Consider the following 21,384-nt stretch of genomic DNA (forward strand, 5'->3'; position numbering starts at 1 on the left):
TCCCAAGTCTGTTGAAAACACACATTGCAGAGTGGTTGTCTTCATTGAACAGACTCTTCAAGCAGACACAGGGGATTGCAGCAGGGGGGGGTGGCCAGGGTCTCTGGAATGATTGCTTCTACCCAGCCCCCACCCCCAAAGAAACCCGAGGAAAACAACAGCAAAGAGGAGTAGCCCAGATGACCCTGGCCGCCTTCCTGCTCTTCCCCGCCCCCGTCAGCCTGCCCTCCGCCTGCCTCTGGTGAGCTCCTCTGCGCTCCTGCTCTGCTGTGCTCTGCTGACTTCCTTGCGCCTTCAGGACCCAGCTTTAATTGCTTGGATGCGCTGAGAGGAGTTGTGAACTCTGGCCACCCGTCTTTCCTCCCCGGCTGCCCTCTTCCCTCCCGCCTTTCTCTCATTACTCCATCCCCAAACCCAGGACTTCAGCCACCTGAATTCTGCTTCATTGCCTGAACACCCTTTAGCAGTCAGACATGACCACCTCCTCCCCTTGCTCTTGTTATTAGGGAAGGGTAGACTTTCCTGTGGTTAATTTATTATTTGATATTGAAATGGTTTGTGTGCCCGTCTTCCTCACAAGATCTGGAGTTCCTTATCACAGAGCGCCAGTACCTAGTTCACTGTTCTTAACTGTCATTGGTGTTTGTTGGACAAGTGGCTTCCAAGGCCAGTATGATATGTGTGCTTTTCCTCCTGGGCCACACAAGAATTTGGCGATAAATTAGTAAATGTATGTGAAACCATAGTGTGTTTGTGCAGTCACCCTCAACAAATATAGATCTTAATTCAGTCAAACATGGAAATTAGTTTCTGAGCTAGCACAGACAGACACTAGATAGCTACAGTCCTCGACAGGCACCTAGATGTGTTTGTATTCCTTTGCTTTGTCCCCCTCGCCTGTGCTGTGCCTGTGGTTTTAAAATTTTAAACAACAATATTGAGGTGTGATTGTGTAAAATAGATGGTATCCATTTAAAATGTACTGTTTAAGTTTTTACAGAGCATATACCCCAGTACTTGCCTCCATGATCAAGATAAGAGTATTTGTGTCACCCCCAAAGTCAGCCCACCCCCTGCAGTCTGGGCAGACATTGACCTACTGACCTGTTTTCTGTCAGGTTACTCATTTTCCAGAGTTTTCCTGTTGACTGGAGGAGTCATTAGCTCTATGTGACTACTGAGCTCTTGAAATGTGGCCAAAGTAACTTTAGGAACTGATTTTTTTTTTCTTTTTTGCGGGAAGTAAATGGGGATCTCACTGTTGACCAGGCTGGCCTGGAATTTGTTATCCTCCTACCTCAGTCTCCAAGTAGCTGGGATTATAGGCGTGCATCATCACACCCAATAGGAACTGAATTTTTAATTTGTATTTCATTTTATTTTATGTAAGCTGAAATTTCAATAGCCACACATGGCTAGTGACTGCTGTCTTTGAACTAGTGTAGTTGTAGAAGTTTTAAATTTTTAGCTTTTGCATTTAGGTCTTTGATCCATTTAGACTTAATTTTTGTGTGTGGTATAAGAATGCTGTTCTTTTTTATACAGCTAATTTAGTTGTGTCACTATTTAAAAATCTTCTTTTCTGCATTGAATTGCCTTATTAGCACCTTTGTTTAAAAAAAATCAACAACTTAAATGTAGGTGTTTTGTCTACATTTGAATTCATGATCCATGTGACTGTCCTTTTGCCAATTCTATACTGTCTTTGTAATAAATCATCCATCGTTTTTGTGAATGTGTTTTGACTATCCTCGATCCTTTAGGTTTTTTAGTTTGTTTTTTAAGTCATATTCTAAGATGGTTGTTGGGATTATGATTAAGACTCTATTGAAAGGAATCATTTTGGAGAGAATTTCCATTTTAACAAATATTGAGTCTTCCAATGCATTAATGTGGTATTTCAATCCATAAACATGGTTGATCTCTTAGTTAGGTCTTTACCTCTCAAGCAGCCTTTAATGTTGAAGTGTTCTACATCTTTTGTTAGATTTATTCCACTCTTTTTCTTTTCTAAAAGGAACTCTTAAAACTGTGCATGTCCTGCTGGGCACTGCTCTAGCTGCATGCTGCCACAGCGTTCATTTTTCTGCATAAAGTAGGACATAGGGGAACAGGTTGGGGGCAGTGGCGCACACTATAGCTCCAACTATTTGGGAGGCTGAGGAAGAGAATCACAAGTTCAAGGCCAGCCTGGGCAGCTTAGTGAGATTCTGTCTCAAAATAGAAAATGAAAAAGGCTGGGAATGTAGCTCAGTATTAAGGTGCCCCTGGGTTCAATTCCCAAACCAGGGAGCAGAGGGGGAAAAGAAGACTATAAGAACATAGGTTATAAGAGAAACATATAAAATAGAATATGGACAGTCCCAGCTGTAGCCAGGTTTCTGGGAGGAATAGACTCAGGGAGCAGGTGTCTCATGGAACAACGTAGGAGTATGTTTCTGTGTCCTTGTCCTCAGTTTATTAAAGAGGCATGTGAGAAAATCCAAGACTTCCATACCATACCTTTTATTTTTCCTTTCTGGTGTATGTAATAGAACACAGTAAATTTTCACCAACAACAGCTTTTGCATATGACTGCAAGGGCTCTGGAACAGAGTTCCTCTGGTTGGGAGGTGAGGCAGGGTGGGGGTGCTGCTTCTCTTTGGCTGTGGTGGAAAGGAGACTGGTCTTTTTTTCTTCCTGACCGTTTCCCACTTTCTTTTTTGGGACCTAAGAACAATTGCCTTGTTCCAGTACCCAATTGTAAGTTGTGTTTTGAGCCTTTTCAATCTCATCTGCCTTATAGGTAGGTACTACTCCCCACATCCCAGTGAAACCCCAAATGTGTTTGTCTCTTCAAAGGGAATTGCTTTTGACAGCCTTGGCAGTCAACACTACAGATTTTATTCCTCTTTTCCAAATTCTTTTCTTTTATTGAACATGAAAAATGAAGACCATGTGATTTATGAATAATGAAAAATACTAGCCTAATGATGATTTACCCTTGCAATAAACTATTCACCCCTAAAATATCAGGTAAGAATATCTCTGTGCTAGGAAATGTAGCAATAGATTTATGTGTCAAATCATTTAAAGACAAATAGTGACTCCTGATAGCTCTATATACAGTAGCACAAGGCTTCTTCTCTGACTCTGTAATTCTTTTATGTGGGAAGCAGGTATTAACAGTTTATCCCTCTTAGGGCTGTGAGGTCAAGTCCACGCGAGACCTGGCCTACAGCTCCCTGCCCAGCCTGCAGCCCTGCGTGTCGCCCATGCGCCTGGGGTGGGCTGGGGTGCGTCCTTGTCTAACCAGAAGAAACATCCACGCACCTGTTTTTATTCCCCAGGGTTTCCTAGTCTTGAACTACTGGCTACATGGCTACCAGATGCCTAAGGGAGTTCGTTCACAGTGGCACGAGGCTGGAAGTGGTTCTAGACGCTGGGTAGATGCAAAGCAGCCTCATTCTCCAAGTCTGACATTTCCCACCTCCGGTTCCGGCTCTGCTTTGAGAAGGAGTCCTTCACTTCACCAACTTCCAGTAGAACAGAAGCCCATTCCCTACCCCCATCAGTGAAAAAAACCTACTGCTTCAAATGTAAATTGTTCATATAAGAGGAACATGCAGTCTGTTTTCCAGAAGTAAATCGACCGTCAAGAGAAGACTTGGCTCTAATTTATATGCTTTGCACTTTGGTCTGATATTAAGAAACAACATTCTTCAGTGAAGTTTTGGGTGCCAAACACCTACCCAGAAGGTCCAGGGCTTTCCTTTTCAGAAGTTAGCGTTCTCCTTGTGACTGGCCAAGTCATGAATTCTGACTTATATTAGGGACAATGTTGGACAATGGAAAAATCTCTCTGGATTGTTTTGATCATATGTTTTGGATTATACTTCCTTTCTGTACCAGTTTCTTTTAATTTAAAGAACTGCTAAGCCAGTTATATTATCTCGCCACAGGTAATATAGCTCTTTTCTTTGATTAACTGTTCTGTCCCCAGCATCTCCTGATATCTGGTAGAGTGACGCCTTCGTCCATGTGCTTGCCTCCTAATTTAAGATGCCGTATCCGCATGTAGATATGATGTATATAACAATTTCACCTCGAGGTCGCTGGAGCTGGCCCTGAACTGGGACACTAAGCAGGGTGCCCGCTGCGTACGGCTGGCTTGGAAGCCCGAGGCCAGGGTTGTGAGGGTGCCCGGACCTTCCTGCAGTATTCATGTGCTGTTCTCATCCGTCGCTGTCCTGGTGTGTGTGGGATGTGTGTTTTTAATGGGAACTTGTTTTAAAATGTAACTTCTAAAGTTGAACACAGATGTTTTATTTGTTGTGCAGTATATGCAATAGAGAGGTACCTTACAACTTGTCGTCATCGTTGTTCTTTTCCTTATGAGTGCTCCTGAGTCCTCGTGGTCACGTCCCATAGTGTTCATTTGGCTTCACTGTCAGCACCGTCCTTCTGTGCGATAGCGACCCTGAGAAGGAAAGAACAAGATGCTCCGTGGACTGGGTCTCCTGGCTCCAGAGTTCATGCCACCTGGCCCCGCCAGGGCGTCGAGGGCCTGTGGCACTCTGCAGCCTGCACAGCAGGCAGGCTGGTCCAGAGGCCCCCTTTGAGGGCAGGGCACCCCAGAGCGACACGCAGCCTCAGGCCTGTGAGGGCTCTGAGCCCACTGAGAGAACGGCACTGTCACTCTGAGCACAGGGAGTGGACATTGGCATCCCGGTACCCTCTTCCCTCCTCGATAGTAGGTCTTGATTTGCCCCTTGCCATTTATTTCCAAAGATCAAGGAATGTCCATACCACTTGAAAGGACCAATAAGCCACTTCTGTGAGTGCAGCCTCTTTCCGGGAAGCACACCCACCTCCCGAGGGAGGGCCCTGGGCTCTGGCCTTGCGTGGAGAACAGTGTGGGATCAATGTGTCTGTGATTCACTTATCGGGTTGGATTTGCTTTTTAGTTTCGCTTTTTCCTTTTTTATATTTTTAATATATCCTTCCCACATTTTACTAAATTAATTTGTTTTTGAGAAGTTGAGTCTTAAAGTGTGAAAAAGAACCCTCCCTTCATGAGGTGGGTGCCGTGAGCTTGGCAGTGAGGGCAGGTTCACCCTGGGCCCCTCTCGCTTCCCAGCCGTGTGGTCTGACTGGCTGGGGAAGCCCGGGAGGGGGAGGCACATTTTCTGAATGAATGGATATTTTTTTGTTTTTGTTTTTGCATGTTTAATATAGAAGTTCCTCTCATTCCTTGGGAAATCATGGCCTTTGAATATGCACACAACCTTTGAACTGTGCCTACTAAATTATAGCAGGGGACTTTGGCACCCAAGGAGTCCTGGCTCTGGGGTTACTGCAGTAACCCCAGCTGTACTCTGGACTTTATTTTGCTAACATAATTGAGCAACTGTAAATTACTGCTATATTAATGTTTTAAAGCACTGGGATAGTCTAATTCTAACTTGTAATTAATTATGTTTGCCAATTATCTGTTGGAAATAAATTTGTGTCTGAACAGCTATTGAAACAAATTGTACAGATATTATTCATGACAGCTTTGTACTGTGGAATGTGCTTAATAAAAAACAAAGAGTTTGACCTCTGTCCAATAAATTGCTAAGTAAATGTCAATAAATCGAGTATGAGTATTCTGCAGTCCACCTAATCTGGCTTCATGCGATTGTTACTTCAGCTACTAATTGAAAGCCAATACTCTAATAAAGTGTTGCAATACTCTGATGTTCTGTTAAGAAATTTTTCGGAAAACCTGTTATGTGCTATCAGGATTCAATGACATGTCATTAAAGTTCATAGACTTTAAAAATTATCAACTGTGTAAAGTGAAGTTGAAGGCTCAGAGCTTCTGACCTGTGAGAACTTGGCAAAAGACGTGTAATTCCGTGACTTGAAGCTCCTCCGAGAGCGCCCACTTGACCTCCGAGGTTGGCGGCTGCCTGGGAGAGGTCTTGCCCAGCGGCCCTGCTTCCCTTCACACGTTCCAGATTAAATGACCAGCACAGAGTGACCAGCACCAGTTCCTGGGAAAATAGGAGAGTGGCCTCTGGTGAGTTCCAGGTGGCTCCTGGGTGAGTGGCCCGCCAGGGCTGAAGCAAGGGGCGGAGGAGGACTAGAGAGGCGGAGCTGCAGGCAGGAGAAACACAGTGGCCCTGCATGGCCCTTGCTGGTTGAGAGCCGGAAGGACAGTGAGTCTCCAGGTTCTGTGCCCAAGTCCCTCGGAGCAGCTGTGTTCACTGGGTGGCTGGGTTTTCCCCACCAGTCAACCAAATGGGTGATGTAGACTTTTTGGATGAAATTAGAGTATTTTGAGGCCATTGTCTTGTTAAAAAAAATGTTTTAAAAATATGTAATATTGCCTGTGCTGAAGAAAGCCATTTTGCAAAGCATAAAAGAGTGGAGTCCCTTGTCCCTCTCCCGACCTCCAGTTTCCCAGCCAGCTTCCTACATGTTCCTAGTCACCCTGTCTGCACAAGGTCGTCCCCGCACACGCCCTTTTGTGTTTTCCTCCTGGGGCTAGGGCTCCAGCCCAGGGCCTGGCGCTTGATAAGCTACCCCAGAGATCTGCCCCGGCCCTGGCCTGCTCTTTCTGTGGTGGCATGCCGACAGGAGGGTGCTACAGCCCTCATCTGCTGTCCTGAGGGCTACTCCGTGTCAGTCCAGGTGACTCCACCTCACTCCTTATAACCCACACAGTGTTGGGTTATAAGGACAAACCGTAGTTCAGCTGGCTCCAGGTGAAGGTGGGATTCTGTTCTTACCTTTTCCAGGTGGTGATTGTCCTTTTTCACAGGGCTGTCCCTCATACCTGGCCGCATTAAAGAGACTGTTATTGGTGATTTGGGATGACAGCAGAGTTGGTCCCAAACATGGCCACAGAGCGGGGAGACCAGGAGCTGGGTGCTGGGCCACAGCCCTCCCGGGTGCTTCCCTCCCCTCCTCCCACAGCTGGTGCTCAGTAAACACAGTGTCTTCCTTCTTAAAAGGTGAAGTGTTAGCAAGAAATCTGCAGCTCCTGCTCCCATCCCGGAGGAGCGGCCGAGAGGTCTCTGTCCACCCTTGCCTGGCCTCTCACCAGAGCTGTGGCGGCTTCAGCTGTTTGTTTTCTCTGTTGAACAGGGAGAGCGGAGGCTGCGCCATCTGGCTGCCAGTCCCTTCCTGATTAGCAGCCTGGCAGTGCCCGCTTTGGACCTTTGCTTCTCTGTGGACTACCCAAGTCCTGGAGGGATATGCCTTGGCTCTGGGAATCTAGATTCTGTCACACCCAACCGGTCACAGTTGGCAAAATCTTCTTTAAAAAGCCTCCCTGGTATCTGTTCACCATCGCTGAGCTGGTGTGACTTGAAGCATTTTTATTAAATAAAATTAGTAACTGAGTAAGGCGCTGTGTCCCAAGTTCAAAGGACTGAGGGTGTCCCAGAGGAAAGGGGCAGATTAAATGACCAGTAAGGAGTGACTAGCACACAGGTGTCACCCGGTACGCATTCGCTTTTGAGTCATAACTCTAAAAGTGTGTGTGTGTGTGAAGAGGCAGGAAGAAGGGGAGAGAGCTGGCAGCCGTTGCCCTCCGTCCCGCGCTCAGCGGCAGGCGGACTTGCTTTCCCGCAAAGCAAGGCAGGAGGAGGCCAGGATCTGCAGCTTCCGGGGGACCAGGAGCTTGTCTGAAGGCCTCTGGACCCTTGCTGGTCATGGCCTGAGCTTGGCCGCTGCCCGTAGGCACTCGGATGTGGAGTGGCCGGGAATGTGGCCACGGGAAGGTGCTTCTCTGCCCAGGATGGCAGGCCCCTGAGACTGAGTTCAGTGCTTTAGGAATGTGTCTGTTGGGTATGGCCCTGCAAGAGGACAGTCGGGTACATCATAAGTTGTCTCGTGTGGGCCTGGCAGCCTGGAGAGTAGAAAACCCTCCAAGAGGATCCCCATTCGCCCATTGCTTCCACCTTTGTGACCACCTCTTGCCCTGGAGTTGTTTGGTTTCATTGCTCAGAGTATTCTAGTTACAGTGGGGCTGGGCCTGGCTGGGCTGGGAGACCCAGTAGTCACGAGGCCCACGGCTGAGTGGGGACAGGCCGGAGCGACAGCTTGAGTTGGTTTTGCTGAGGTCTCGGTGAGTTCAGCCTGGGCGCCATCCACCCTTCACCTCCATCTTCGGGCCCCAGACGCTTCTGCTCTTCCAGGCGACCCTTGTACTGCCCAGTCCCCGACAGCCGCGAGGGCTCCGAGGACCCGGATGGAGACACTTTGCAAGGACTGTTTGTGGATCAGCTGGCAGACAGGGAGGAGCATGCTTACTGAGGCCCGGGCTCCTCAGCCGACTGGCAGCAGGCCCCGTGGGCACAGGAGTTCAGTACTTGGATAGAAGGTAGAGACGATATTTTAAGGTGACCGTAAGGATTAAATGACATAACCTGGAATTGACCTCACCTCAAGATAGTGTAGGGGCGCCCGCCGGCTCTATTGGGGCCCTCTACACAGGACTGATGCTCAGGAGGTGGGGCGTGGTGGAGTTTGGGGTGGTGTGGTGTGGGGTGGCATCATCTGCTCAGCGAGCCTAAGGCCATGGGAAGGCGCCCTCTGCCCCCATCGAGGACGGAGTTTGTAACCAAGGGTGAGGGGAGGTGGGTGGACCAGGTGCACAGGAGAGTGTGCACACGCGGGAGTTCTCTGGTTAGTTTTGTTAGGGATGATAGCCCTCAAAGGCGGCCCACCTGTCATCTCCCCAGGGTGTCTCTGGGAAGAGGAGGCCACCTGAGCATGCTCCTCTCTTCTGCGAATCACAGGGCCTCCAGTGGACAGGGTGGAGGTGGAGGCCCAGGGCATGTGCAGGCAGAGGGAGTGGCAGTGACCAAGGAAGAGAGTATTTACTACCAACCAGTGACAGCAAGAGCCAGGCCACCCGGGAGTGCCAAGCCTGCTGGGGGCCTTTCTGCATCTCCAAGCCCCCGAAACCTGCCCACCGTGTTGTTGGGCTTCATGGCGGAAGACACTGAGGCCCAGGCCTATTTGGTCTCGGTGACCACAGCTGGCCTCCCTGCAGGCCACCCTGCTGTCTCCCTCTCTGTGCTCCCTGGGCTCTGTGATGCCAACAGAGTCCCCCAAGGAGCCAGACCGGCCTGTGCTGTCCCCTGCCCAGGTGTGCCCCTGCCCTCTGCTCTTGGATCATCGCTGTTTGGCAAGCCTTCGCAGCACCCATGTCGTGGTGGAGTGCGAGGAACTGGACAGATGGGGCCAGGCGTGGCCGCCCGAGGGGGGCTGTGGGCGAGAGGCCAGCGAGAAGTCGGGCCTGGAAGAGGCAGAACACAGATCAGGGGAGGGAGGCTAGTGTGGAGGGGTGCTGACAGGTGGCGCATATTTAGTGTGCATCTCTTCTGTGCCACTAGAGGGGGTTGTAGGGAAACTCCCTGCCCTCGGGGAGCTTCCCTCCAGTGTAAGCTCAGCAGGGGTTGCAGCCGCAGGGGTTGCAGCCGCAGGGGCCCAACACAGGAATGAGCAGGTTGAGTTCAGATGGAGAGAGGAGCGGTGGAGACTTGACCCTGGGCAGTGGTTGGAGCCAAGACCCCCATGGTAACAGGAGCCAGCCACAGAGTGAGGCAGGACAAGATGTCCAGGTAAGGGGACAGAGGTGCAAAGGCCCGGAGGTGGGAAGCCCTGAGTGGGCAGCTGGCTGGTAGGCTCCGTCTCCCAGATACGAGAAGGAAGGGGTCGATTTGAAGGGTGGGCTGCTGCTACATTTGGATTTGGACCATGAAGGTGCCCAGAGAGGCACAGACTCGGGTTACTAGGAAGGGGCAGGCGGTGGCCTCCAAAGGCAGAGTCCTGAGGAACACCCACTTGAGCACATAGGGCCCTGGGGACCCGCTGTGACAAAGCCAGGGGAGGAGCGACTGGGAAGGCAGGTCACCGTAGCCCTTGGACCCTCCCAGAACCTGAAAAACCCTCTTGCAAATCCTAGTCCCCAAGCCCGGGGCCTCCTGGGGACCAGGCCTGGTCCCGGCTCAGCAGGGCACCTGACCGCGCACCACGCCCAGCCCAGCACCGGTTCCCCAGTGAACCAGGGCGCTGGCGGCAAGGACAGCCGGCGCCCGGAGCTGGGAACCTTCCCCGCCGCCCATCTGCACAAACAGCCGGCCAGTCTGCGCCTCAGGAATGAGGAGATAAAAGGACCATCGGGACTTTTCCACCAAAGCCGAAAGCACTTTACAGACGGGCTGCGAGCTCGGTTTCAGGAAATGTCATCATGTCTCCCGGGAGGGGCGGCGNCCCAGCAGAAGGCGCCCACAGCCCGGCGGGCCGCGCGGGGTCTCCAGGGTTGGCACCCCGGCCCAGAGGAGCCCCGTCGCCGAGCCACCCTGAGGAACAGGGAGCTAGAGAGGGCTCGGACTGCAAGGTGACAGCAGGACTGGGCCCTGACCAGTAGTCACCTGGGTAGCCTTCTGTGGATGCAGCCTCAGGGAAATGAGGGCGCCTTCTTCATTGAGCACCTATTATGTGCCAGATGCTGGCTGCACCATACACAATTGTCCGTCCTGAAGTCATCTGCCACCCAGTGGGCAGAGCAGCCCCCGAAAGGTCATGTCAACACCCTGCCTACTGTGCTCATGGCTGCCACTGTCCTCAGGACCAAGAATGAGGCCCATGCCCTGGTCTGCAGGGATCTCCCCGATGCCGGGCTTTGATTGCAGTCCAAATCGTGCTTCCCTCTGCCCCTTCCTCTCCAGCCGCATGAGCTTTCCTCGTATCCTTCGGTGCTGCCTCAGGACCCTGGCATGCGCTTCCTCCAGTTTCTTGAATGGCCCATCCCTCATCCAGGTCTCTCAAGCAGCCTCTCCTGGAAGGAGGCCACCCTGGGTGGTAATCTGAGCCCACGACCCTGGGCCATGTCCGCTTCTGCCAGGTCACTGGGCCACGCCCTGTCTCTGCCCACCCCATAGGACCTCCCAGTGCTGCGTTTTCAGGTTTTGTTCAGGGGGGCCACGTGCCGAGGACCCAGCGTGGCAGACAGAACAGACCACCCTCCCACAGGATGAGGTGGCAGGTGGAGCACATCACAACTGTCCCTGTCACCTGCAGGAGGGTGGCTCCAAGACCCAGGGACCAGAAGCCCTGGGTGCATAGGCCCCTCATCTCCAATGGAGCGGTGTTTGCAGAGCCGGCAGCGACCTCCTGGTGCCTTCAAGGCTCTCTAGACGACCCCTCAGACCACAGGACACGACCGCGTGTGCAGCTGGCTGGCGTGTCGGGGACTTGCGAGGGAAGGGTCTGTCCACAGTTCCCCCAGCGGTTGGTTGGCTGAATCCGTGGACTCGGAGCCTGTGGTTATGGATGCCGGCTTACCCCACCAGGAACGTGGCCTTCCTGAGGACAGGGAACTTCCTTGCCCTGCTTGGAGGCCACAGTGGAGTTGACAACCCACACTTGATGGACAGGTGTCGAGGACACAAGGGGCAACTTGAGGCTCGCTTGTTGGGAAGTCTCAGGACCTGAGCCAGGTCTGCCTGCCTCTGAAGCCGGCCGCAGTGCTGCCGCCCTGCCCAGGCCTCTTGCGGGTCTCCGCCGTTGCTTCCTCCTCTGGAGTCTGGTGTCTGTGTCCCCTGCTCCCCCGTCCAAGCCGACCCAGCCTGGGCTCTTCTCAGCGTCCTGTCCTCAGTGGGGATAGGAGCTCTCTGCATCTCTTCCAGTGACAGCCTTTGGCTCTTGAGTCCAGATTTCTCATCCGAATGAGAACTTGAACCACAGCAGACCCACTAAAGCTCTTCAGATTCTGATCAACCAATTGGCAAATTGTGTTCCGGGAGCTGAAAAATAGTTTTGATTTCTGTGTCCTCAGCTGAAGAGTATGTTCCATGTGTTTGGCTGTTAACTCAGAAGACTGGAACTTCTAGTCCTCCACTTTCCCTCCTCTGTTGATTCAGGGACAGAAGGTCAGTTCAATCTGGCTTATGAAAAGGAGAGCATTTGCTAGCTCATACCACAGGTAAGCTCAGGAATGGTGGGGCTTCAAGGTTTGGCTGGATCTGGCAGTGCCAGGGTCTCAGTATCTCTGTCTCTTGCTGTCCTCTCTCGTGGTTTTGTCCTAAGACAGGCTCTTTCCACATGGTAGGCAGGTGGTTGCCAGCTGTCCCCAAAGCACATCCTACCTTTTGAGAATTTTTCTGGGGGAGCAAAATCTCTCTTTGCAGCAGGATCAAGAAGTCTTCTTGGAATTAAGTCTTCTTGGCTTAGTTGGGTCATGTTTCCACCCTTAAAGCTCATTGCTCTTGTCAAAAGGATGCCACCCTCTAATCAGCCACCACTGGAGTCTGGGCTTGGGGCTCACTCCACACAAACCCCATGGGCTGAGAACAGAAGGCAGATCCCAAAAGAAGATTATGATCTCGAGGCCCAAAAGGAAGGGGGACTGGAGGCTGGGCTGGGAAAACCAGGGTCAGCTTCTGTGTGTGCCCCAAGGCATCCCTTTTCTCCTCGTGAAGTGACGAATTTGGCATGTGCTTTGAAGCTTGACTCTGTCACTTCCTCCCTGATCACAGTGCGGGAGCCACATCCCCAGCCTCCCAGCCTCCTCTAGAGCCCTGTCCCTTTCCCTTTGAGGTTGCAGCTTTTCGCGTGCCTGTTAGAGGACCCGCAGGCAGAAAGGGGAGCAGGTACTTGTGCTTTCGCGTCGACCGCCCTCCTGGGCACGCTCTGAAGTGAGTTGGCCTGGTTCACGGGCTTCTTGCACACCAGGATCGGGTTTTGCAATCTCCATGTCCCCAGGCTCGTCACCGTACGAATGCAGGTGTGTTGAGCTAACAGACCTGCAGGTTCCAGGGCTCCCGGCGCGCCGTGGAGCCTCCCCTTGGATTCTAAGCAAGCGCTTCAGTTGGAAAGCCACAGAGGCCGCGCCCTCGGGAACCCCTTCAAACGTGGGCTCTGCGCACGCACGGGCCACGTGCCGTGGCGTAGGCTGCCGTGAGCCTGCTGTCGGCTCCAGCCTCGCGATAGGCCACTGACCAGCCAATGGGTGAGCCGCCCTTGAATCAGGTGCTCGCCTTTGCCCAATCAGCGGCCATCCCTTGTTCCGGTGTGGCCAAAGCCTGTGGCCCCTCCCACGGCCTCCTAGGGGAGGGGTTTCCCTGTTAGACACCTGGTTGGGGAGGGCACCGCGGTTCACAGATCGGGCACAGATGGCACCAGGAGAACTGTGCTTCGCTGCCCACACCAGCTCCTTCGTTCTCTTTGACAAGGTCAATACAACGGGTGACACGTAGGAACAGTATGTTCCTGAAACTACCTGGAGGTCCTAGGATGCAAAGGATGAGCATGCCCCTGTTGCACAGCTCCCAGGTGGGTAGACAGCCAGGAGGACTGGCGCCCTCAGAGCAGCCTCCTGGGTCTGCAGGAAGCCCGCCGAGCCCACCCGCCTCTGCAGCCGGGCTGGAGTCGCACTCCTCTCTACGTCCCAGGATCTAGCACAACGCCTGGCAGTTAGATGGCCTTAATCCTACTTTCTGGAGTAGCCATTGCTCTGCAGGGACGCTGGGACAGGGCTGAAGAGCGATGCGGAGAAGCCTCGGGCAGGGCTGAGCCCCTGGCCTCGCCGTTCCACTGTGGCTCGCTCTACCTGGCTTGGCCCTCACTTCTCCTTAGAACTGGTACTTCACGTTCTCTTGGGTCCTTTGTGGGCTTCCATTCTGTGTCCTGCAGGGTGATAGTTCCATGGACACTAATTATTATAACTAAAAAAGATTCTGCGACCAAGTGAGTCTGGGAGGTGCCAAGATCAAGAGAGCCGAGTGGCTTGACTTTCTGTGCTAAAGCCATTGTCACCGTCCACGAAGGTGTGAGGGTTTGAGCTTCTCCTGCTTGGCCGACCGGGGCCTTCTTTCCTCTCCCTGTGAAGTCTCCCTGTCTCCCGGGGCTGGTGTCCCGAGGAGGAAAACACCAAGCAACACCAGCGTAGAAGGGAAGGAACCGCTCTGTCCCCTCGACTGGGCACGTGGGATTTGTGTCATGCCATCCTTTGGTCCAGTATGCTCGAGTCAGCAGGCAGGCGGGTGTGATTAGGTGACTGTCCGTCTTCAGAGGTTGCTGTGTCCCCCTGCTGGTCTCCGGTGAGGCCCTGTGGTCGTTACTGTGACAGGAGAAAGGCTGTGCGGGGACCTGGGACCATTTCCTTGCACTGGGGTTGCGTCATGGTGTTGCATGCTCCAAGAAAACACTACGAGGGTGTGACACTCCCCATGAGCCCAGCTGGCCTGGTTGTTGTCCCCGAGTCTGAAGGGGCTGGTGGGAATCACCAGATGGTGGGTCACATCCCCTGGGTTCCAGCCATGCCACTGTTGACATTCAGCAGGGACCCTCCATATCCTGGTGGAGTCCTCAACTCGCAGGCTGTTTGGCCTCATTCCTGGCCTCCACCTCCACATGTCAGTAGCCTGTGCCATCCTCCCTGCCTCCCCACTGGGACAATGAAGAAGATTTGTAGTCATGGTCAAACGTCCTTTAGGGGACACATCCCCTGCCCCTAGGTGAAACTCATTGCTTTAAAGGAAGCTTGTCCAGGAGTCCCGAAAGGCTTCCCGAGTATTTCAGCCTCATCTCACGAGGCACCGAGTAGCCCTGTCATATTCACAGAGCGTCTGAGAGCCGCTAAGACCTGCCAGCCAAGCTCTTCCTCTGAACATTTGCTTAACTTCGTCCTAACTCATTGTTGAGTTTCTCAGGAATAAGTTACAGAGAAACCAAGACAAAATGGCCTAAGCATTTTGGCTTACGTCACTAAATAATCCAGCATGGTTCTAGCTTCAGGTACAGCTGGCTCCAGTTGTTAAGCAATATTACCAGGAATTGAGAATTTTCTGCTGATTTCTGCTCTAATTTCCTTGATTCCAGCTCCATTCTCAAGACAGGCTTCTCCCAGGTGCTGGTGAGGTAGCTTCTGTAGGCTGCTGCTCACGGCCACAGATCCAGAGGGAAAGGGGGGCTTCTCTCCCCTCACAGTTTGATGCAAGTCCTGACCTGGGTCCCACTGGCCCAGGAGACTGCACTGCTCTTGAGAGCCGGGCCCCCCGCTCCTGGCCAGTGGCTTGTGCTGCTGGTTATCTCTCTGCAGATCCAGGAGACGGTCTTCTTGCTGGTGAGGGTCTGACTTAGGCACAGGTTGGAAAGAGCCCCCGTCCTCCCTTCCTCCAGCCCCCATTCCACCCTCCCGCCACCAAATGCAGGTTTATGGGCCACCAGAGGCCACTTTCGTGGCAGTGTTTGTCTTGGGTACAAACCACCTTCTCCGGGTCCTCTCGGAGCCCCTGCCCTCTCCTCCTAATCCTCCTCAGGAGAACCATCACTTGGATTATCCTGAAACCCGAGCCGTGAGCACGCACAGGCACCACCCTTTACAACAAGGCCATTTCATTCTGCCCAGTTTTGTTTGTTTAAACTCTTGCAGGCAGGACCCTGGCTCACGGGCAGGGCTCCACAGTGTTCCCGGGCAGGTGCTCTGAGCACGGCAGGTTAAGAGCCAGGACGGGGCCAGAGGCTGGAACCCCGCCTGTGGGCGTGTTGGGGAGGCCATGCCCACTGAAAGACAGCGCCCAGGCCTTGGCAAGAGAACAGGAGGCTCAGAAGGTGGTGTCCCTTCTCCACGGGCACAGACAGGTTAGAGAGGGGCGGTGAGATAGCCTATGGTGCATGGCGTAAGGGTGTGCGGTGTCAGGCAGGGAGACCGTGATAGGGCTGGGAGGTGGGGGCTTGAGTTCTCCTGAATGGACCTGGCGCTCCATCAGGGCCTGGGTTCTGTCACCATGGGCTACAGCCCCAGCCATGTTGGTTTTTACTGGGACACAGAGTCTTGCTCAATTGCTGAGGCTGGCCTCGACCTTGCCGTCCTCCTGTCTCAGCCTCAGTGGTTGGGGTTACAGGTGCCGGCCGCTGCCTGGGCCTGTACAGCACACCTTCCTCACCTAGGATTGCAGAATGGTCAAGAGCAAGGACACTGGCGTCAGCAAGGCCGGCCCAGCCATGGAGCGGCCGAGTGACTCCCACGAGCCTCGGTTTCCTCCTTTGCCAGACACGCTGGGAAGAGGAGTCCAGGGGATTTGGGAGTGAACAGAGCAGCCCGCGAGAGTGGGAGTCTGATCAGCCAGGTGTGCTCCGTGCGCGATCGCCGACCTTCCCGGCTCTGCCGGCCTCCATGGGCCCCGCACACAGTAGGCCAGCACACACCACTGAACCAGAGCCTATGAGAGGTGGTGCCCAGCACCCGGCTCCCCACCAGCCCACAGGGTCCTCCCACATGCCCTGGGGGCACATCACAGCCTCAGAGGACCCCAGTGCTCTTCTGTGAGGGGCCAGGGTCCTCCCTGGCACATGGGGTGGGGTGACACTGTCTGTGCAGTGCGCAGCACATAGTAGGTGCACAGCCGAGGTCTTATCCATACCTAGCGCTCATCCCAAGGCCCGAAGGGACTCACCTCGGAGGGGCCAGGGTCATGCATGTTCCCTCCCCGGAAACCCGGCACAGACTCAGGTGGCCGTGCGCTCAGAGGGGCAGGCAGAGAGGGGAGCCCCAGGCAGGCGGTGTGTAAGGGCCTACTGTGTGCCGATTCCCGGCCCCACCCAACCTGTCTCTGGAGCACCGTGGAGACTGGTGTGGAAGCCCGCAGGGTGGAGACCACCCAGCCCAGCGACCACCCAGCCCAGCCTCTTCCCAGACCAGATCCAGGGCGCTGGCTCTGTTGACCTGGTTCAGGGCCCAGGCCTTGCCCCTCCTTCCCTCTCGGGGTGCCAGTGGGGGTCCACTTCTCTCCAGGCTTTTCTGATTCCTCTCCAGCCTGGTGGCCTGGGCCTGGGTGTCCACTCCATCCAGTAATGGCCTGGACCACTGTGTGGGGCTGGCCCTGGAGCCAAACCCTCGGATGATGTCAGAGGTCTGCTGAGCCCGCTTGGGAAATGGGGGGCTTGAAGCTGTTCTCCAGTGTTTGAGGGCTGACCCCTGCTGTCCATCACAGAGTCCGTTTGGCCACAAGGCTATCTGCCCAGCTCCGGGCTCAGGGTGAAGGCTCCAGGCCTCCTACTCAGCCGGAGGGCAGCGTTTGACCTGTGTCTGTCTGACCTCACCGCTTGCCTCTCTCCCTGCTTCATGTGCTGCCTTGTACCTGGGCTTCGCAGGAAACCCAAGCTCTGATACCCCAGGGACACTTGTCTGCAAGACAGTTCACACAAAACACTTTAGGGTCTGTCCATGTCAGCAGAGGCAACAGAGGCCCAGAGAGGGGCAGTGACTTTCCCAAGGTCACACAGCTAAGAGGCAAAGTCAGGATGTGAGCCCACCTTTCCCGTGCTCTATCCACTGTGTTCTTTGGTCCCAGCCCTGGAAACCCTGCTGGCTGGAGAGCCATCACCGGAGGCTGGGGATGACACAGATGTCCACTGGATGTCATTATTTCTCCACCGAAAGCGAGCTAGTCTTTTCCTCGGCAGTAAGTGGACTTTCCCTTCCTGGGGCAAGGAGATGGCAGATGGGGGTCCCGCTGCTGGCTCCCTCTCCTTTTGGCTCAAGGACAGGAGGTAAAGCTGGCTTCGTGTTTCCCAGGGTGGGGAAGGTCTCCGTGTGAGCTGAATCCCCTCCCCCTGGACACTGGGACCGTGGTGGCCTTCCTTTACCCCCACCGCTCTCCCACCAACCTCTGCCCAAACCCCCTTTCCTTGGCTCAGGGTTGCAGGTCCCCGGGTGCCGCTCCCATCCTCGGGCTCCAGGAAACAGCCGCTCTTCCATACCCATGCCTCCCTGGGGAAGCAGGCCCACTGGGGTTGGGCTGGGGTCCGTCCACTGTCCGCGAGTGGCGCCCTCTGCCGGTCCCTCCGTGGCCTGCGTGGCCCTGAGGATGTGGAGGTGAGGAGGAGGGCTCCTGCTGGGGGAGACAGTGGGAGCCCAACGGTGGGCACTTGCTGAGGTTCCAGGCAGGGGTGCGGATGCCCCGTCCAGGCCACCTTGGGCATCACCTCCACTCCGCCCCACCCAGCAGGTGGGGAGGGCCAGGGCCGGCATAAGTCTCCCCTGACCAGGTCGTGAACGACCCAGGCGGCCAGCTAGACGGCTTCCCAGTCCTGTCCCACCTGTCCCCTTCCACTAGGCTGGGGATGAAGTGGGGCGTAGGAGGTCAACACGAGTTCCAAGGATGTGCGGAAAGTGGACGCAGAGCCCCCAGGGAGGCCAGGATCCTCTCCTCTAAAGCGTGCTCTTGTGCTCTTCCCCCCTCCCCGGGGCTCCCGGGCCGAGTGTCCTCGTGTTGTGGGTCCCTGTTGTGTCTGTTAGGGTGCAGTAGGCTGCAGATGACGGACAGCTGTCAAGATGTGCATCTGGAGTCACCCAAAGGCCCATGTGCTGAAGGCTTGGACTCCGCCGGTGCAGCGTGACCAGAGGTGGGGCTGGGGTGACTGGGTCACAAGGACGCTGACCTCCTCAGTCTGTCCACTATGGATCCCCAGCTCCGGGGGCGATCAGAAGGTGGAAGAGACACCGGGAGGCGGGGCCTAGTGGGAGAAAGGTCACTGGGATGTGCCCTTGGGGACTCTCTTGTCCCCGGCCCCTGCCCTTCCTTGACATCTCTGCTTCCTGGCTGCCTTCGGGGGGCAGCTCTGCTCCACTGCCCACTCCCCGCTGTGGTGCGCGGCCCCCCACAGGCCTAGAGGCGATGGAGCCGGCTGACCTTGGACTCCACCTCTGAGACCAGGAGCCAATGTGAACCTTTCCTCCTGTGGGATCTCAGTCTGTCCCAGCCCTGGAGAGCTGAGGGGTCGGTAGCCAACTGAGAGGAGCATCATCCATCAGGACATCTTAAATGTGACATCAACAGGCACGCGGTCCCAGGTGGCTCAGTGACAGAGAGTCGACACAAGGACTCTCTGGACTCTGCCATCTTTGGTGTCTTTCTTCTAAAAGTCCAGACTTACCGCCTCATCACCTCAAGACGGTTGCCACAGCTCGGAAGCAACACATTTTCACGCGCTGGGATCAAGGAAGGAACTTCCCCAGGGACCTTTGGGAACATCCCTTTGGCCAGCTCCAGCTGGATCCCCGACCCTCTCTAGCAACAAGAGATGGAGAAGGGCGTGTCCAGTAAAGGGGGATGGACTGCCTGGCTTTTTTTTTTTTAATATTTATTTTTTAGCTTTAGGTGGACACAATATCTTTTATTTTATTTTTATGTGGTGCTGAGAATCAAACCCAGTGCCTCACGCATGCCAGGTGAACGCGCTATCACTTGAGCCACATCCCCAGCCCCTGCCTGGCTTTCTTAGATCAGTCTGAGTCCCCTAGCACTGGGCACCCCTGCCGAGACTGAAGTGCCACTAGCAACCAAGAAGCAGGGGCTGGCACCTGGGGGAGGTTCCCCTGTGTCCTCCCCAAGCAGTTCCATTCTAGAAGCAGGTGTGATCCCACTCTGTGGCCCTGCTGTGGTGGGTGTCCCTGGTGGGTGGGGGATGGGATAAATAGCAGTGGGGGATGGTAGGCGCTGGCAGCCTGGGTGGCAGGGATGCAGTTGTGTGTTCCCTGGGCCCCGCCCCCAGCCCAGGACAGCCACCATCTCAGGACCAACCAGCGGTGGTTTGCTGTGTGTCTGAGCAGCGTGAGGGCTGGGGAAGCTGTGGCTGCAGGGAGCGCCCCGTGTCACCCACTGCTGTGACCCCCGCAGCCCACACGTCCCTCCCACACAGATGTGGTCTCTGCTGAGGTCTGAATGTGCTTTCTGTTGTGGGAAAGTGATAAGCCAGGCAACAATCCCCCGTGATCCCTCTCTGCCAGAACATTGAGCCCACGGTGTCCCCCGCGCTGGGGACTGTTCCTGGGGTTCCAAGTGCCTCCTGGACGCCCTTCAGTCCACTTGCCAGCACCTCCGGGCCAGTCCAGCCGCTGGGAACAAATCTGACAAACTTACCTGGGAGCCGGGGCGTCCCTCCTGGCAGGTGTCTCGTAGGCTCTGTCCTGCTGACCTCGGAAGGGACTGGGGAGGAGCAGGTGGTGGAGGCTGGAGTCACCCACTTTGGCTGTCCCTACGACCACTGAGTCACAGACCCTCCGTACTTTTCCACTGTCGCCTTCCTGGGCTGCCCGGGACACGCCCTTCCTGGGCAAAGCCGGCGGGTGGAGGAGGCCTGTTGACTGTTTGCAGGGAAAACAGCGGTTCCACGTGGACGAGGCCTGGTAGAAATCGGGCAGTTTATCCCGTGGACCTGCCTTGGGTTTCCTGGTGGTTTGCACTTGAACTCCGGCTGAGGGAGGGAGGAGGGGGAGGNGGAACATGCATGACCCTGGCCCCTCCGAGGTGAGTCCCTTCGGGCCTTGGGATGAGCGCTAGGTATGGATAAGACCTCGGCTGTGCACCTACTATGTGCTGCGCACTGCACAGACAGGTTAGAGAGGGGCGGTGAGATAGCCTATGGTGCATGGCGTAAGGGTGTGCGGTGTCAGGCAGGGAGACCGTGATAGGGCTGGGACTGGCCTTGGCTGCTGCCTGGTGCCCTTAGGGTGGCCTCCCTGCTCCTCAGCTTCCTTGCTCTCCGGGTCACTCACGCCTGCCGCACAGCGAGATCCTGAGCATCTTCTCGAGACGGGGACATGGCAGAGCCCCAGAGGATGAACAGGCACCGCCTCTGCACAGCCTGGAGCCGGTGTCCCCCAGATCACAAAGTCATGGTATGTGCAGAGGGAGGCCATTAGGTCCCGAGAGTGTGGTCCTTCCCACAAAATGAGCAGCCTCAGAGAAGGGACTCCAGAGAGCTCCCTGTTCTCCTTCTGCCATCCGAGGACACAGGGGAAGTTGACAGCAGCCCAGAAAGAGGACCTTCACCAGAGCCCCCATTCTGTCCCCTGACTGGGACCTCCACTCTCCAGGACGCTGAGAGAGACATGTTTATAAGCCACCAGTCAATGGTGTTTTGTTATGCTCAGACCCCTCCTTCAAGGAGACCCCAGACTCCCCGAGGGAAACATGGGCAGGAGACGATTCCTAGGCAAGGTGCATTCAGACAGGGTGAGGTAATGACAGGCGACACTTCTAGAACTTTCCACACACCAGAGACTGTTGGTGGGAACTGGGTATCAGAATCAGGAGGCACAGAGGTGTAAGGAGCTTCCCACGTCATACAGCAAACAGATGTGCGCCACTGGGGTGTCCAGCTCTTTACGGCCGTGCTGTACAGCCCCGCTTTGGAAAGGACTTGGGTTTCCTCAAAAAGAAAGGGTTCCCGGAAAGACGGATGTTGGATCTGGGCCTTGAGGGTGCACAAGACAGGACAGTGAGGTGAAGGACGCAGCAGTGTGGGATCCTAGTAATCGGGCATCTGTCACATGCTACAAGATTGAGCGTCCCCTCCCAGACTCACATTGTGCCACTAAAACTGGAGCAAAAG

At 54.8% G+C, this 21,384-nt stretch overlaps 1 protein-coding gene and 1 long non-coding RNA gene across 5 annotated transcripts in view; one reads left to right on the forward strand and one right to left on the reverse strand.

Annotated features, from left to right (window-relative positions):
* The window catches only part of Fbxw11 (F-box and WD repeat domain containing 11), a 111,701-nt gene extending 105,980 nt beyond the window's left edge, over window positions 1-5,721 (forward strand). For all 4 annotated transcript variants that reach the window (XM_015492621.2, XM_048815515.1, XM_048815503.1 and 1 more), the window contains one exon: window positions 3,330-5,721. The gene's annotated coding sequence lies outside the window, so the exon portion shown is untranslated. The remainder of the gene's footprint in view (window positions 1-3,329) is intronic.
* Window positions 5,182-8,042, reverse strand: LOC107148035. The gene is made up of 2 exons (XR_001504222.2): window positions 6,759-8,042; window positions 5,182-6,020 (listed from the first exon to the last, which is right to left on the reverse strand). It is a non-coding gene; the product is annotated as an uncharacterized LOC107148035 (long non-coding RNA).
* Window positions 8,043-21,384: the final 13,342 nt, after the last annotated feature.

Source organism: Marmota marmota, unplaced genomic scaffold, assembly GCF_001458135.2.
Source record: "Marmota marmota marmota unplaced genomic scaffold, marMar, whole genome shotgun sequence".
Classification (NCBI taxonomy): domain Eukaryota; kingdom Metazoa; phylum Chordata; class Mammalia; order Rodentia; family Sciuridae; genus Marmota; species Marmota marmota.